This window comes from Anopheles aquasalis, chromosome 2, assembly GCF_943734665.1.
Source record: "Anopheles aquasalis chromosome 2, idAnoAquaMG_Q_19, whole genome shotgun sequence".
NCBI classification, from domain to species: domain Eukaryota; kingdom Metazoa; phylum Arthropoda; class Insecta; order Diptera; family Culicidae; genus Anopheles; species Anopheles aquasalis.
In genome coordinates, this window is record NC_064877.1 from 58,345,704 (window position 1) to 58,362,151 (window position 16,448).

General features: G+C 48.2%; 1 protein-coding gene across 2 annotated transcripts in view; it reads left to right on the forward strand.

Moving 5' to 3' along the window:
• Window positions 1-2,587: 2,587 nt before the first annotated feature.
• Window positions 2,588-16,448, forward strand: part of LOC126571783 (serine-rich adhesin for platelets-like) — a 66,466-nt gene continuing 52,605 nt past the window's right edge. Inside the window, exons 1-2 of one of the 2 annotated variants that reach the window (XM_050230584.1) lie at window positions 2,588-2,682; window positions 7,486-7,951. The gene's annotated coding sequence lies outside the window, so the exon portion shown is untranslated. The remainder of the gene's footprint in view (window positions 2,683-7,485; window positions 7,952-16,448) is intronic. The other variant, XM_050230583.1, reaches the window with a different exon arrangement.

The window sequence follows — 16,448 nt, forward strand, 5'->3', positions numbered from 1 at the left end:
AAAGACACAAACATTCTTTCAATGCATATTCCTCGCGAATAACGTTTCAAAACCAAACACTTCCTAGTGCTTCTCATTAATATCTTCCTAAATTCCAAGCACTTGAATTGATGCGGTATAATAAAACAAATCTTCCACTATTTATAATACTTTGCTCATCCACCCATTCGTTTTCCCATCGCTGCATCACACAATGTCACGCTAGTGCGATGATGCAAAATGAGAAGAACGGAAGACACTCCCCGCTGAGTCCAAGGGACGTGCGTTCGTAGAAACCATCCATCGTATGAATGCAACGGCCAGGGCACTGGGCCTGGAGAAATATGGCCGACTCAAACCCTGCCTCCACCCTCCTTCCCGAACTCCTAATGAACTTAATCGCTTTCCCTAGTAATCGCACACGTACACACGGGACCAGCAGCAATTCCGTCCGTTCCGTCCGTGCGTTCGCTGAGCCTAATTTTAGCAACTCGTAATCCCGTAATTTCGTTGGACTTGTCGTTACGTCGACGGCTTTCTAGCGGATGACAACTTGTCTAGGAGCTCCTTCACCACCACCATCACTGGACCCCGGGTCCGCTGATGGTTCGAAGTAGTCGTCGAAGAAGTGGAAGCCATTTTTCCCAAAAACACACCACCCCTCCCGGTCGGCCCAATGTACACATCCGTGTGGCAACCTCGAATCCCTCGAGCTTCTCCTCCTCTTCGTCCTTTTCCGGCGCCCCGTCAAGAGTGCTAGTAAAGTTCCGGCGGAACTTCTCCCGAGCGTTAATATCTTTTTAATTAAATTTAAATTCTCACTCACTCGAAAACTATTTAACCGAAACCGGGCGAACCAGGCGCTGCTACTGGTGCTGCTGCTGCGAGACCTTCATTTACTGTAAGCTCCCCTTCCTTCCCGAAGGACTGGCAGAGGACATTATAATCACTGCCCTCTGTGGACAGTCACCAGTACCCTGCAACTCCTGCTCACCAAGCCCAAGAGCACTATCACCAGCGTGGGGGGGATTTAGTGTGTTTACGTGTATGTGCGCGTGAGTATGTGTTACCATATCCTTCCGGCAAAGCACCTACGCATTACCGCGATCAGAGAAAGGAACGTTTCGACCCGGCGAGTGCTTTGGCGCATCCTATGGGGAGCCCTTTTCCTAATTTTCCAATCGTCTTTCTGCCCCGTTTTTTTGGGGGGGTTTTGTCAGCTTTTCTATCCACGCCAGGGGATGTGTCCTGTGTTAATGGTTGTGGCGGCGACCACCCCTGTACCGTGTACCCCATTTCGGTGACCATTTCGGTGTGAAAGTTTTAATTTCAATTGTCAGAAACAAATGTTGCCGATGTAATTTATGATTCTCGGTGGCATTCACTCGGTCGGGACTGGTCGGCACCGGTGACACAGGGAATCGGTTGGGTGTATTAGTATGTGTGCGAGTGTGTTTTAATGGTGGTTCAGGCCAGTTCGTTCCCATGGAGGCCAGGGGGGAGGTAGCGTTAACGGCGTGGCGTATCGCAGGCACGCAGTCTCGCTTACTGCCGCTGCCGCGAGTGGTGTTGTTGTTTAGGAGGGCTCGGTGTTTCCAGAGGTGCGAAGCGCTTAAGATTTGCTCGTTAAGCACGTTTGGCGTGTCCGTTCCGTGCGTTCCAGTGCTATGAATAAATTAGTGACGCGTTTGCATTGATTGCCTCCAATTAGCCGTCACCGTTCGGATTGGATCGTGCATCGGCATTCGGAGCGGAGCTGGATTTATCGATATTATTTTTTTTTTTTTGGGAGAGTTGTCATTATTATCGTATTGATGGCCGCGTCGTCCCTTTTGGCAAACGAAAGTGTCGCAGCAATGAAATGGTTTGTTGGTCATTTAAGGCAGAACTGATGGTGACATCGAATCTTATAGGCAAATGCCATGCCACTAAAATGGGTTCTAGACCAAGAGACCCTCAGTTACAACACCCGCAGGTCCCCAAAAAAAAGCCCACCAAACACGGTCCAGCATCATTCGCTCTACCCTTTTCGTGTCCGTTCGAGTGCAGTTCGATGATGAGCTTTCGGCAGAATAATAATGATGTTCCCGTCCAGATAAACATGCAACCGTGCGCATGCTCTCGTGCCCGTGCTCTCTCTCTCGCTCTCTCTCTCCGTCAGACTGGAGAGATGACAGTTAATGCGTCGCGAGTTCGCGAGAGAAACACTTTAAAAGAGCGGCGAGTGTCCCTTCTTTTTTAGTAGACAACTGCCGCCAACGAGAGTATCCGCAACAACCGAACGAAAGGACAACGATGGACGCGCCTCACAGCACTCACGGGGGGGCGTATGGCCGGGTGGTTGGCGTGAGTGGCACCGTCAGTTTGTTGTTTGTGCCTTCGACGTACTGCAAAATGGGATGTCGCGATGAGCAGGCGCCTCCATCGGTTGAGTGATGGAAGGATGCTGCCTGTTCTCTCTCACTCACTCTCTCTCTCTCCCTGCTCTGTCTCTCCTGGCACTCACGAGAAACAGGATGTCGCCGCACGCACGGTGCAGAATGCGGGATCGCTCTGGCTCCTGGAGCCAGCGATGCGCCGCGAGATGAACCATTGCTCTCAGTTTGGTTCAGCTTTTCACGCCACTCGGTCACACCTCTCGGTGCTATCGGTCTCGGACACCGTCATCAGTGACACGCATTTTCCGGATTTGGCCATTACCAGGTTGGAAGGGGCCCAGGGAGTTTACCGTCGACCCCTCGTCGGTGACGTAGTCGCCTAATTTCCCAAAAAGAAGGAAGGCAGCGTCCGTGCGGGATATTCCTGCGCACAGAGGAAACACCCCTCTGTGTAGAGGGGTCCTGCGACATTCCCGGCCAGCGAACGTTGTGAGTGCGCACGTGTGTCTGTGCGTTGTGGACGCAAAGCGTAAAAGGGTAGGGATGGTAGCGAGTGTTGGTTAATCAATCATCGGCGACCGTTCGTTGTGTGCGGTGTGCGGTTAGTGACCACTTTTTGTTGTCCACCCACTTACTACCCCGCTCTTTGTGGGGAGGGTTGGTTGAACCGGAACACCCCCTTTTGTAGTGGGGTGCGTGCGTGAGTGACACGAAAAACGAAGACCCCACATTGGGTCCAGCAAACATTTATTCGTCCATCGATCGGATTCCGAAAGAACGGGGAAGGGCCCCGGGTTCCCTTCCTTAGGTTTTTTTTCTTCTTTTCTTTCGTTGTTGGTGTCGTCACAAAGTGAGTGAAGTGAAGCGTGAAGAGAAGAGAAGAGAGCAAAGTGTGAGCGCGCTCCCGCTGGATGCTTCTCCGCGTGGTCCGTGGTCCAGCAAAATTAGGGCCAGGCCTTCTGTTCTGTTCGTTGATGCTGCGTGCTCCACGGCAACGGGTACGGCACGGTACGGGACGCAAATTCTTGGTGACGTGCAAAGGGAAACAGCGTGAGATAAGAGGCGGACGGGACGGCTCAGCTTCTGTGTGCTGATTACATGTGCTCGGCTCCAGCTTCGCGACTGTGATCTCATCGCTAGACGCCCATTTCAGTGCTCAATGTATCGGTGTACGTGGGCGTGAGCGTGTATGTGTGCCCAAGATGAGATAAGATGCAAGTGAAGCAGAGCAGAGCAGAACGGATGCGGAAAACTGCGTCCCTGCTGCAGTGCTTACACGATTCCGAAGCTGCCAAAGTCCCGAATGAGTGTGGAACGGATATTTTGCGAAAACTGAATTCGATTTCCTTCTCCCTGCCTTAACCGTCACCTGGGCGCCTCCACCGGAAGGTGTATTGTTTGGCCATCCCATCGCGACCGTGCACGTGAACCGTGGAGAAGCAATTGAAGGACGAATTGCGACGTTTCGATCCCAACCACTAGGAGTGTCTGTGTGTCTGTGTATGTGTGAGAGAGAGAGAGCAAAGAGTGAGAGAGAGAGAGACCCCAAAAAAAGGGATCATCAAGAAGGGGGATGAAGGGGATCCAAAAACACAGGAAAAAGGGACGACACCGAACCGACCAACCTTTTGTCGACACAAAAAGGCGACCTGACGTACGCGTATGTGTGCATGTGAGTGTGTCTGGTTGGCTGCTGGACTCGAAGGAATCCAGCAAGGTATTTACCATAGCCAGCGGACAAGAAGGGCGCCCAGATTTGGCCTCTTTGGTTAAACAAGGCCTTTTCCGGTTCGGGGTTTTCAGTGACTCCCTCGCTGGAGCGCCTTTCTAACCCCTACCTGCATGCCCTCCGGTAGGTTAGGGTGCCCCTCCAGCCTTTGAGCATTCGTGGCGGACAACATTTTTGTGTAAGAATTTTGAAGACCATCCGTGGCGCTTCATATGTTCATATCACAGTAAGCAATGAAGCGAGTTTGAGAGAAAGAGAGAGAAAAAGAGTGCGACAGTTGTAGAAGAAGAAAAAAGAAGATCTAAAGCAGAAGATGCCACCGCTACCCGCCGCTTAGCAAAAGGCCGCATCGGAATGGAATGGGGTGGAATGGGGGAGGATGTGTTTGAGATTTTTCCGGTAATTTTGAGCTCGAGCAACGATGATGATGATGATGATGCCACTGCTGTGCCACTGTGCCTGTAGTGTGCCCTCTCGGCAAGCAAATGGCAGGAAAAGACAAAGTTTTGTGAAAACAATTTCGCAACATGATGCCGTCACACACCCACCCACGCACGCACGCACCTGGCCATGGCCACGGGTTTTGGGGGGTTGCGGATACATTATGCACAGCCTCTCGGGCTCGGTCAGAACGCGCCGCCCGGGGGGGGCTAAAGTGTTAATTTTGATATCGGTGCGCGTGGAGCGTCGTGCGTTGAAAGAAACTTTTGAAAACCCCAAATCCACCCCCTTCGAGGAACCAACCAGGGGGTGACATTTTGGCTATCGTAAAGAGTCGATTGACGTACGGTAAAGCGGGAGCTTCCGCCCGTGGGACTTTGTGGTTAATGTCAGTGACTTTCCTTTCTTCGAAAAATACGATCGCTCGTAATTTATCCAAATGCGTAAACCACCAAGGCCATTTTTTTGCTTGCTTTTGCTTTGCAGCGATTGTTGTGTAACCGATTTACCCCCCCCCCCACCGGGGTTGTTGGGGTCCAGGGTATTTATTGATGATTTTTAGCATTGTTGTAGCGGGTTGCGGAAAGGCGAAAGGTTCGATTGGTCGATTCGCAGGATTTGAGGGGGAGAAGGTTTTATGATCAATTCCTGGCCCGTAAGCCAATCATCAGTTACCTTCGCTAGCCTCATCGGTAATGGATTTGTCAATCTTGGGCTAAAGCCCCCCAGAGGTTCGCCGTAATCGACGTAAGCCTAACCTTAAAAATGCTAACTTTATCTGCCTGTCGTATCTCCGTCATCGTGGCATAATCCTTGGAGCCAGCGAAGAGTGGGAGACATGGGAGGGGCTATCGTAAAATGTTATTTGAGTCAAATCGACAATCGATTGGAATTTTCATTTCCGATTCTCGGATTAAGGATCCAAAAGGCTTCGGATCGCATGGCGTGGCCCAGGATTGCCCGCTTCAGGTCTCGATTTGCCAATAATAGTTTCGCGAGCGGCTGGCTGCCTTCCAATCGCTGCGTTATCTTGTAACTCGCGGCTACTTTGTGCCGCTCCCTATTTTGCGCTAAACGATTTCATTCACATCCTCCTCCTCTCGTCTAAGCAGGCAAAGTGGCACAGTAAAGATTAGGCACATTGCGTGACCATTGTCCATGTTGCTGGTAAACAAATTATCATTCCCTGGAATTTTCCGCTTCACTTCAAGCCTCTTCGTCCTCGCTTTGGATTGAATTATCTCGGCGAGTGCGTGCTCACCAAGCGCCAGACCGTTTCAATGCTCGCACGACATTGCGCATAATTGTTGAAAATGGTTTTTTTTCCCGAAACCAGCGAACACGCGAACAAGCGGCACGCTGGCCTGGCACAAGATAAATCCCTAAATTATACCCATCATCGCCTCCCATCGGTAATGGCACGCATTGCCCCGAAAGGTATGTGTGTCCTTTGAGGTCCTGGCCCTGGCGCATATCACTTAGCACCCCCTCCCACCGCCTGCGATAAAGCAAAGAGCAGAAGAAGCTGGTGAGATGGTTGAGACGTTCTTGCAGGTCGCAGGCCCCGGCATCAAGCAATTTATTGCAATCGTTTTCGGGGCATTTCGGGCGAGCCCATCCGCGCCGTTGGCGGCATTTTTACTGCCCGAGGCCATTTTATTATTATTGTTATCATTTGCATGTTATGCGCGCATGTGTGCGCTTTGAGCGAGGGTTGGTTGGTGACTCGCTGCCAGCTGCTAGCTTGTGGCAACCGATGACGATGGAAGTGATGAATGTTTGCAGTGAGCTTCGTTCGTTCACACCGCTTCCGCTCCACAGTAACCCCAACGATGCGCCATGCGTACAGTAAAGGTAAAGGGCACTCACAGGTAAGGGATAATAATTTTGCCGAAGCCGAAAAAAAAAGAAGGCAGCAATGGAAAAAGGCCACGCCGCAAAGCGCTACGGTTCACAATTTATGCTCACACCCAGGGGACAGAGCGCCATGCCAGCAAGCAGCAAGATGGGGATGAAAAAAGGTCAGCGGAAGCAACGCGACCCTCTCTGTGTCTGTATGTGTTTATGTGCACACGCAACCCACGTACGGAATCTCAAATCTCGCGGGGAAAAGAAGCAATAAACCCATGGACGGGACCCATTGCTAGCAAACCAGATACACACCAGGAGCCACGGAACCACGTGTGCAATCCTCTAAAAAAAAAAAAATAATGGAGGCGCCCGTCTTGAAGTAATAAAAATCTGTGCCGGAAAAACAATTGAACCGTCCCGTGAATTGGAAGTGAAAACAGAGACCCCTCCGTTGGGATGACCGGGGAGAGGATGCTGAGGGTGAAGAAAGGGAGAGGTGCATCGAGAGAGAGAGAGAAAAGTCGCTGAGACCTCGCCCGGCTCGTGCATGATTTATGCTTGCTTTTTGTCGAAACACGGCAACGAAACCCGGGTCCGTGGTCCATGGGCACCAAGGCAAGGACAAGGTTTATGGTTCCTGGCGTGCACTTGCCGAAAAAAAGGGCGACCGCTTGTTTGACTTCGGAGTTCGCGTAGCAAGGGTTTTCCACGGTGACAACCCACCACCAAGGGCCCTGGATCAGTCCCAGGTGCAGGACCAGCTGCTCCGGTTGCTGGCGAGTTGTTTTTAAGTTTTCTTATTTTGTGAGCCGTTTTGTGTGTTGTTACGTGCGTCGATCCCTGGGACTCTCCTCACTCTCCTTCTGTCTGTCTGTCTCTTGTGCAGATTTAAGCAAACTTTTCGCTACGCATGACCGCAACAATGGTATTACAAAGTTTGGACGGAAAAAGTGTTTCCCAGTTGCGCCACCGGAGCGGAGGACGTCGACGTGCCGGGTTTGGTTTCGCACTTTTCCGTTAAGCTGCTCCGCGTGTTTTTCCTTTTTCTGTTGTGTGCGTTTGCGGTCGTGGTAAATGATTTTTCTGTGTCAACTCCACCCCTCACAGAAGCGCATAAGTGAAAGGAAGTAAACGAAAAAGTGTTTTTGTGAGTGCGAGAGAGAGAGAGAAAAGTGTTTTACAAAACAGCAAATGCAATAATAACAAAAGCTCCACCACCCAATCGGCGGTGACAGGAGGCGGTGAACAGGGAACAGGGAGTGGAAGTGTAAGGAAGGAAGGGCAGAGCGCACCGTCCACCGAGTGTCCACCTTCCCTAGAATCGTGGCAGACGCGGCCACGTTCGTGGGCGAGCCAGCGAGCAGATGAAAAAACACTGATAATTGCCCTAATTTATAGCTGTTCAAACATTGGCCGGTAAATAGGAGACAGGGCAGGCAGACCGGAGTACGGACAGACGACGTTGTTGTGGAGTGTTGGCTGGCTTCGCTTCCAGTCCATTGCCATTTGCGAGAACACACGAAGGGAGGCAGCGAGAGCATCTAGAGCACCGAGAGGCCGTCGGAAAAGGTAGGTAAGTGAAGATAAGTTTGTGGTGCCCAATTGTGCTGCACGATTTATGTTCTGGCTTTTATTATTGCTTCTTGTTTTCTTTTTTTTCTTCTATTTTTTTGCTTACTGTTGCCGTTGTTGTAGTTCTCAATTTGAAAAGCTTAATTAAATTCCACCCCAGCAAACAAATCCAGCGCGGAGCGCGCACAACAATAGCCATTCGTTTGGCGTGCGCAGTGCTGTTACATGTCCGGGGGAGAAAGCGGTCATGGTGCCGGTCGTGGTGGTCGAGCTGAACCATTGGGAACAAATTAGTTTGCTGGCCATTTTGCGAAAACATTCACTACACTCGAACAAAGTTCACGACTAGAGAAAAACACGCAGGAGCGGGACACGAAAAAGAGGGAGAGGTTGCGGAATAGGGAAATGGAAAACGAAAAAGGTACTCAGCAAAAAAAAAACAGAAACCACGAATGAAAGCCGAGTGTCCAACGCCAGCGAGGGGACGAAATAGCGATTGTCAGCCCCAATGGGAGCTGCCCTTTTTTCTGTGCGGTCCCCGGTCCGTTTGTATAGGAATTGGAAACTTTGGCTCAAAATAAATAAAGTATAGTTCAGTTCAGGAGCGATGGCACCGAGTGACAACGAATGTGCGGCTCAGATCCGGAGCCAGAAGGAACGTACCGTAAGGCAGGCATATTATTATTAGGACCGACCGGCTGGCCTCTTGGGAGTGGCTAACAGTGTAACGAATAGGCACGGAATGGAACACGGACATGGGGCGGTCGGAATGGAGGCAGATGGTTTGGTGACGAAGATGAATGTAATTTGATTATTCGCTGGAGAAATCATCTCCAGCCGGCGTATAGAATGGTGTTTCGCATTCGCATTCGGTACTATTTTGATGAAGTGCTTTGACGACGCCTGGGCTGGCGTATCGCTTTTTATCTCCGCTACCCAGTCTGTGAGCACTTTATGTTGCTGATCAGTCATACAGTTTTGAATTAGAATGAATTACCGCTGTCAATTATGGTAATTTCATGTTCGGTGTCTTTAACTTTCTTTTTTCGGTGAAAGAATCAGCGTTAAGGGAGACATTTTCCAAAAAAAAAAAAACAAATTTACAAATTAAGAGCTCTTTATATCTTTCTAATTCAGCTATACTCATCTTTGATTGCATGAGGGATTTAATTAATGATTACCTTAGCACTTTATTGGTTCGCAGTTGCAATGGCTATTTAAATTGGATAAAAACTAACTCCGAATAGTTTTTTGGCTATTGTTTTCTATCATTTTTAGCTTGGTGTTAGCGGTTCTATCATTCCATCTGTAACTTGTTTCTGTTTGATCGATCAGTTTTTTCCTATTATGTTAATTATACAAATTTCCAAACGTACGTGCTTGGTATGGGTTGTAAATGCTTCAAAAGATATCAGTAATTGTTGGTTATCTCTTTAACCTTTGCAATTATAAATCGTAGATCTCTATATCGGTGGTTTGTACGCATAGCCAGACCAGACTATAAGATACCAATTGTTTTTAGAAGGAGACGATTTCGGTGTGATTTCGTAGTCCTTCACTGATGAATACTCTGTGAAGTGTGAAATCTAATTGCTTGGTGTGAAATCTTTTCACGCCCACTCGAAGATTTTTTTTATATATCCCGTCATTTAAGCTACGTGTATGCTTATGATTCCCACCTATTACTTAATTGCATTTAAGTACATCTTATTTACATACTTATCAGGCACTGCACGAGAGGTTTTGCTTTGCCACAAAAATACCTTTTCACTATAACTTTGCTTCTCCGCTTCGATAACAGCAAGATTACTAGTTTTTTTTTCTAGTAGATTCAGATGAGATGTGAAACATTCGAATAATTTTCTTTCTGTTCCAAGAGATGTTGAAATGTAACTTCTAAGGGCCAAACTAGTACTTAATATTGCTGATAAACCCGCGTCTAGCACTGGATCTAGAAAAATCTTCCACAATTTGTGAAATGAGCTTCGCAAAATTCAGAGGCAAAGCGCAAAAGTTTAAGCATATTTGTTCAAAAACTATCAAACTATGGCCGAGAAACCCCAAACCCTCGAAAGATCTGGGTCGCCCGGTCCAACGAAATTCAATTAAATGTTTGACAAAACCGTTGTCACCTTGCCAGCTGTCAATCAGAGATGAAATTTTGCTTCAAGAATTGGCTCCTCCAGAGGCTGGCCAAGGCTGGCATAAATTTGTGAAAGAATTTTTAACACCAAGACCAGGCCACATCACATGCGTTTCTGCTCGATCACGTGGAAAGCAGGTAATGGTTCCGAGGCATCGGACCATCAATGAACAGCCCTCGTTTCGATTCCACCACAAAACGTGACAAGCATGGAAATGGCACTATATTGGTGTTTCTGAAGGAAGGCAAGCGGAAAATGAAGAAAAGTGGATTCGCGCGAGGAAACTCTCTTTCTCTGTCGCTTTTTCTTGTGCCAAACATATTGTTCGTTGGGTTGAAAGAATGAGCGCTTGTTGCAGATGTGCCCCAGATGTGCCTCCCATGTGGCAGCCATGAGATAGATTTTTGCAAAGTGTATATGTCAATGTTACCCTACGCCTGAACTCTGAACGAATACGATTGCATTGAAAGCATAACAGTAAAGGTGCACGGTGGTACGTAAAAAAACGCGAATAACAACTCTTACAACAGCAAGAGAGAATAAAGAGAATAAAGAAAATGAAGAGACAGAGAGAGACAAAGGAGAAACATGAGATGGAAAACAAATCCACGTCAAAGTGATAAGTTTCAGGCACCACAGCAAAATAGGCACCTGATCGTGCTTATAATCGGGCTTCTAATGGCAACAAACCTGGCACTTGCCGGGGACCGACCGCGACCTCCACACATAAGAGCCAACAAAGGAGTGAAGAAGCCAAGGGCGGTGGGACTGAAGAATCCATTATGCCCCGAGACCTGAGCACCCCGTGGGCTGGGTATTGTACCGGCTGAAAGCTCACAAAAAACCGCGTGGCGTGGCACGTAGCGAGCGAGCGAGCGGGTGAGCGAGAGCGATGTGGAAAATGGCAAGAATTGTACACAACATGGCAGGCCTTTTTACCGGGCACAACGGAAGGTGAAAAGGGTAGGGAGGAGGGGTGCTTGAAGGGTGATAGGGGTGCGTCGCATAACCGCATCATCACCACCAGCCACGTCACCGAGGCGAGCGTCCCGAGAAATCCGAAACGTGTTCCCTCAGACAAAGGAACGGTGTAAACAAACTCTTCATCTTCATAAAACATTCTCATAATACACGGGAACCAAGTAGCACCAGCATACCGTCCTTGACGACCAGAATACCGCACGAAGCGAGGAAAATCATCCTCTAACCGGCTCTTGTTCATCGGCGCACCGGGCCAGCCACCGGTAGTGTTGCTTGTCCGGCGCCTTTACCAGATGTACACACGGCCTACTCGGATACCTTCACGGCCTACTCTCTCTCTCTTCCTCTCTCTCTCTCGACAGTCTCGACTCGTCGCTTTTTCTTTGGCCACTTTGGTCCCATTTGCTGGCAGCGCCAAGGCACACTTAACCCGAAGCAATCAGTCCGACCGAGGGCACCCAAGCTTACCGGTCTTGTGGGGTGAGGAGAGGAAAAAATGGAAGGCCATTCACGTTTTCTTTGCGTCGGCCACTACCACCACTGCCATGCCACTGCCATCTTAAGATGCTGAGCTGAAGCCTCTTCCAACGAGATGAGGAGCAAATGGAGAACGAAGACTCATCGCTCCCTAGCCACCCCACAAACTCCCGATGCTCCGGGCTCGGAGGGTAAAAGAAGTAAATAGAAGAAGCGATCCCGGCGGAAAAAGAAGAAGAAGAAGAAAAGAAAGAAATAATCCAGCACCAAGCGACGAGATCAATTAACTTTCTTTTCTTCCGCTCGTGTTCCGCTGCTGTGAGCGCTACGCTACGCCAAGCCTTGGAGCGATGGTGGAGGCGGACGCTTTTCCGTTCACCAACCAGCCCCGCACATACACAAAAAAAAACCCAAATTGCTTCCCTCCTCCCGTCGTTGTCGCGAGGACGAAAAACTGTGCCATTTCTCCTTGAGCCGTTCGAGCGCTCGAAGCGATACCGGTTTTTTTCTTGCAGGGGAGTTTTCTTGTTTTGCTTCCTTTCACTTTTTTTTCTCTGCTGATTTTTCCACTCCACGAATGATGTGCCGTGTGTGCAAAATGTGTGTTGTTGCCGAACGCAGGAGAAATACATTCGTACACAGTTCGCTCGTGTAGTGTACAAATGTTATCGTGGCTGACAGTGATAGATTGATGATTAATTCTACAACCTGCCGTGCAGCCAGTTGCCGTGCCATACGGAACGATTGCCGTGCGGTGCGCTGTGTGTCTTGCCAAAGATTTGAAAGTGGCAAATCAGTGCGCTTCATTATCACCGCTCAATTAAGGGAAATGTTATCTCTTTCGAGTCAATTTTGATATGTTTAAGCGGCGGTACTTCATAAGCATCATTATGCTGCGCTGCCAGGACTAATTTAATTTATTTCGAAGTGAAATCAGACTGCAACCTGGCTACGGTGGAGTTTAATTATGATAAATTGTCGAATCCATTATGAGAGTCATGGACGCAGTGATTTTTCAACCCTATGCACACCGCCAGTAAAAGCTGTGGGAGTGTATCGTTTCCAGTGAGACAGTAATTTGGTCGCAGTATTGTTTTTGGAGGATCATATTTGGCTACCATTGTTAATGTAATTCAATTATCAAAGTAGCAAGGGAGGTTGCCATGTTCAATTCTTCAAATGGAGCAGAAGTTTCGATACAATCTAATAAGTTGAGCATCATTTTTATTGAGGTAAGCATACAAAAATGAACAAGTTTTTAGGTTAATGGTAGCTGTTTACGCAGCTGTGAGTTTAGTAACTTACTTAGACTTCTAAGTCTATAGTACTAGTACTAGTACTAATGTGTCTAGTCTAAGTACTAGTATTAATGTGTCCAAAGAGTAAAATGGTCCAAAAAAGTGACACGGGATTTAAATAGCCCGCTTATAGGAATATATGTAATTTTGAATTTTTAGTAAATTGTCATCACTGTTTTTGACAACCACGACAAGTTTTACGTCAAAATATTCATTAGTGTTTGAGATGTGTATTATTTTGTGAACTACTAGAATTGAATTCTTCGTTTTTTGCCATGTCGAAGGTTTATAAGCTAAGAATTTGCATATAATTTGGTATTCGAATACGTAAAGAATGATGCAGAAACCCGTTGGTGACTACTGGCGCTAATTCTCCGTAACTTTTTCGACCAAAACCTAACTCATATGCTTCCTTAACTACCGTATTCGCTTGATATGTATGAAAAGTATAAGCAAACATCAGTAAAATTTGACAAAGGTTTTTCACATATAAAATTCAGATTAAAAATTCAAAAGGACACAAAGATCGGTTCGTTAATTTTTATGCTATAATGGACATCAATTTTGAAAACGTTGGATTCGATCAGAACGCTTTAAAGCAACGAGTTGCATTGAGCAAAATATGAAATATGTGGTTTTTAAAATCGGTTTATCTTTGTCACATTTCTTCCGAATGATCCACGTTTATTATCCAGGATTCATGAAACATTTCTCATTCAGAAAACATGAATAAAATGAATGTGAAAAATAACATAAAAAGGAATAGTCTTTCAGTCGTTCAGATTCTTAAATATTCCAATAAAATGGCGGACAACATAAACATATATTTCTAGAGCGCCATATTCGAAAGAAGTTCTTCACTGCTCTGAACCGTTGCACAATGGACCGAGAATACGGCGAAAACCAGCAAGTGCAGGAAGCATTTTATTTCAAATCAGCTTCCGAAACACTCTACCAGCTCCGATACCAGTGCTTAAACCATGCGGCAAACCCCCGCTTTCCAACGCCATCCGTTTTGCGGCTTAACGTCATCGAGCACATCGAAATGATGCCCGCGCTTTATGGCACTGTTCCAACGAACTCCCACATCAGATTTACTGTTATTTTTGGCCCAAAACCCGTTCTACCGTCCCCCCACCAACCCAAACATACCGCGAACACTCTCATCGCACTCTAATTGCGAAAAGAAGAACGTGCTCCGAGATAAAGCTCCCAACTTTAAACGTTCGCGCGGGAGTTAAATGTTTGTCCAACAATTACTTCACTCTCGAGTGCCGCACAGGCTGCTGGGCTGCTTCAGAAAAACGATGGGTAAAGAACGGAAAAAAGAATGGACCGAATCGGTGGCGGAGACGAAAAAAAAACAACGAAACGCAAGCAACCACCGAGAGCGCGGATTACGCGAGTCTCTTGCATCGCGTGTTCGCCTGCAAGACGGACGCCAGGGAAAAACACCCCCCTGGCAGGGACAGGGGGAGGAATAGTTTCTTCCATATTTTAGCGCGAAAAGTTTGATTGTAAACTTACGATACGAGGTATACGGCTTATGGTGGGATAAGGGCACACTTTGGCGCAGCGTTATCTTCCCGCTCCGTGCGCTGGTGCATATGCTCTGCCCCTGGATGGACTGCTGCTGCATTCAAGGAATTCATCGGCCTTTCGCTGCACGCGAGCTGTGCTGTGCAGTGGTCCCTTGGGTCCTCGTAAAATCCGATTCCATAAGTTGTATGTTGCCATGTCGGTCTGCGCAGTCATAATGGGCACACAGTTACACCACTGTTGTTGTTTATTCGATTTATTCGAACTCGTTTTCGGGCGACGGCAATCATGTTAACGGACATCACATCTCAGGCCGCGCAAAGACAGGCAAGCGGCTTAATTTAATGTGTGCGTCCCCGCAAAAAGCAAACGAACAGAGGTGTGGCCAGAGGCATAATCGCGTAATCTCATTCTTAATCACATTTCTCCTCTCGAACGAATCAATCGTCCACTGGCCAAGGGGCTGGCTAGGATGCTGCATCCAGCGCGCCGCGATTTCCTTCACTCGTTCGATCGAACGATCTCGACCTGGGTGCGCACACCGTAACTTTCGTAATCGTAATTATTTCTTTGATTGTTTCTTCTACTTTTCGCTGGGAGGAGGACGATGGTCTGGTGCGGGATCACCACCCATCATGGCGACAGATTGCCCTTTTCCGGTTTCCGGGAAAAAGAAACTTTTTCCTTTCGGATCGATCGAATCAATAGGAAGGGGACGTCACGTTGGTGCTGCCTGTTGGTGATGATGAGGAGGCATCCTCGTACCCCCGCGAGAGAGAGAGAGAGAGAGAGAGAGAGAGAGAGAGAGAGAGAGAGAGAGCGGGGACCGATAAGTTTGACGGCTCATAATTATTGCAGTCATTATGTTGGAATTTCTTTTCCTGATGTAACACACTCGCCGGCAGCGATTGCTTCAGCAAACGATTCACCCAACGAGGTGGCTCGTTTCTCTGATCATAACTTATGCAGGACGATGACGACCAGAACGGCGACGATGACGACGCTGCCTCCACTCTAATGACGATGAATTCGCGCACCATACAAGGGAAAAGGGAGAGGAAGCTTGCTGTCAAATTGTGGCTGTGTTGCCGTGTGGCGTAGCACGTGATTACCGATAATGGTCTTACAACGTGAGGATGAGAAATGATAGCATTGCGGCCTGCCAAGGATTGCCAACCCGTGAGAAGCCATTTTGACATAACCGAGAGATCCGGCGTTGTACTGGGCTGGGCGTTTACGTGTGCGAATGCGAATGTAGCAAGCATTATACCGCCTGGTGCGACTAGCAATGGCCTGTCAGGATGCCGGTCCAATCAACTAACACGGGGCCTTTACCTTCGCTTGTGCGCCGCAGTCGCTGTGCTGATGCTGGCCAACGACGAGATCTTCCCGTTCGAAAGATGTGCCAAGAGCCCGCAAAAGGTAAACAAGGTTAAGGAAATTCAAAACCATAACTTCAAAGAAAGGAGACCGAGATGCGGGTGCGCCCTGGGTTCTGGGAACTGGGTGGCTGCCAGCACTGACACCGGATGGATTGCGGTTCCGAAGCGTAAACAAGATTAGTGGCCTGCCTGGCTGGCAGGTTTGACTCCCCCTGCTCCCCCAAACCCCCCGTTAATGGGTTGCACATCGAGTAGATCGAATTCGCCAGCGAGGTAAAACGAGACCCGTATGTGGATGCGTGGTCGTATGTGGCAGCTCGCTCGTCCTGAAATGGAAACACATTTCTCTAGGACCACCACAACCACAACCACGACCACGATGCCTCATGCCCAAAGTCAATGGAGTCGCTATTAATAATGTTGCAATTGATTTTTCCGCCACATCTGGGTAATGGCACCAGCAGCAGCAATAGTAGCAGGTGCGAAAGGAAAGGAGTCGTCGTTATCAGTGAATTGTTATTTACTACCACTACACCAGCAGCGCCATTTTTTCGGTGGTGCAGAGATTCGGGAGCATCCTTTTAGTACCACCAAAGGGTTGCTGGTGTTGGTGTGCTTCAGCTCACCGTAGTGACACGTTTACTGATGTAGTATTTCGCTACCAACTCACATGTGAG